A 2199-nucleotide genomic window follows, 5' to 3' on the forward strand; every position below is an offset into this window, starting at 1 on the left:
TAAGACAAGCACGCCTTTGGAAGTGATCTCTTTGGTCAGGGATTTAAAATGGGGGGACCTTGTGTGCCACAACATATGTTCCTATGCAGCAAGGGCTTTCACTAAGGTTAAAGTCTTACAATTCTCATAGTTTCCTCGATCACCTTTACCATTATGCACAGGAATAATTATTCCTGTTACACATTCCTTTGGAACCTTTTCTTCATCAAAACATTCCTTACAATCCCTAGTCAACTGTTCAACTGAAATTTCCACGCTAAACCATAGCCTCTCACTTGTGATCCCTTTATCTCCTTCAGTCTTTTCACTCTTCCAGATTTACTACCTTCATTACATCCTCAGCAACTGCTACCTTAAATATTCCTTAAACTACACTAACCACTTCCACTCTTGTGTCAATCAGCGTTACCTCTGTTTTATCCTTCAAATTCAAGAAATCTTTAATACCCTCGTCCCATCGAGTCAGAATATGTGGACCAAAGAAAATAGCAGGCTGTTTGCAAGAGATATGGAAAAGGTCTACTCGAAGCCTAAACTGGAATACATGAGAGGATTGTTGAGCCAACCCTCCTTTATGGTAGAGGAGCAAGCAAACTGAATGCCAATGACAGAAAGAAAAATGCTGCTGTTGATATGAACTGTTTTTATTGTACTAACAGAGTGAGAAGCATCAATGGCCGAGAAATGTTGGGATAAGATGAAGCGTTATTGAAAGTTAGTTAAAGTGAAGAGAAAGATCTTACTGGTCCAAGATGGTTTGGTCATGAGCAGAGAATGGAGGATGGACAGTTGTTTTTGAACAGACTTTACAATTTGGAAGTACTGGAAGGGAGGAGAGGAATACTCAGAGTGCTGGATAGATGCTCATGACGAGGACGTGGAACAGACAATTTGAAAGCTGCACTGTGGGTAGCAAGGTTTGACACACTACTTATGAGCTTCCTATGTAGCTGTATTAAGTACCCAATGTTGATTGTGGCAGTGATCATTGTCTTCTTTCTCTGAATCCATATATATATATATATATATATATATATATATATATATATATATATATATATATATATATATATATATATATATATATATATATATATATATATATATATATTATCTTTGACATTTTTTTTTATTCTTATTTGTGTCATTTCCAGCCTTGAAAATGCAATCTGGTGTTGCAAAATGCAGTTGGCCCTAATAATTAAACTTGTTACATCTTCTTAGTGCCTTTTCCTGCCGCTCCTGTACTTTTGTGCAAACACACACACACACACACACACACATACATACATATCAGGTCGACAACGTAACTTCGTTGTGATTATGATGACGTGGGTACGTTTCCCGCTACCGGACATCTCAACCACTTCAATTTCTTGCACTTGGATCTTAAGGCTTTGTAGCGACAAGCGTATCCAAAAAAGCGCGAAGAATTCGAGAAGTTAAGAGGGCATTGTGGCTGTTACAATTACACATACATATATATATATATATATATATGTGTGTGTGTGTGTGTGTGTATAACCATCGCCTGAAGGTTCTTATCAGTATGCCAACTTAGATTGAAATATCCGGCAGGAGCAGGATTTTTTGACACTGTTATCTTCGTGATGGCACTCAGCACCACAAGTACGCTGCTTTTTTTTTTTTTTTTTATTCTACTGCTGCACCCAGAGATCAGCATTCTACTTTACCTATCGCGACTTTCTTCTCCATAGAGTACAAGTTAACGCTCACGACAAACTGAGTGGTCGCTGAACAGTCCTGGGTAACGCCGCTTTCAAAACCAGCAATATTGTAATAAAAAAAATAATTGCACCACATGTCTCGTACACATCAACGTCTACTGACAGTTACAATTGTTCATTTCCTACCCGAGTTGTCAGAAAACAATCGTTTTTCTTCTTCTGTGGTCTTGTGCTTCCTACCCAAGTCGCCAGAAAACAATCGTTTTTTTGTTCTACGGTCTTGCGCAAGACTTGGACAGGAAGGCGAGCTATGAAACATCGTAGTTCTTGGAAAGGATACCAGCCTAGACTCAATGGTTAAGCTTCTGTACAGCTATAAATCATTATTCGTTAAATGCAGACTGGAATATAGAATAGAATATAGAATTTAAGCCAAGGCTAAGCGCTGGTGAAAGGGAAATTGACAGTAAGAAGGTTTTAAAGTTGTACAGGAAGAAAACCTCGAAGTTGC

This window comes from Macrobrachium rosenbergii, chromosome 3 (assembly GCF_040412425.1).
Source record: "Macrobrachium rosenbergii isolate ZJJX-2024 chromosome 3, ASM4041242v1, whole genome shotgun sequence".
NCBI classification, from domain to species: domain Eukaryota; kingdom Metazoa; phylum Arthropoda; class Malacostraca; order Decapoda; family Palaemonidae; genus Macrobrachium; species Macrobrachium rosenbergii.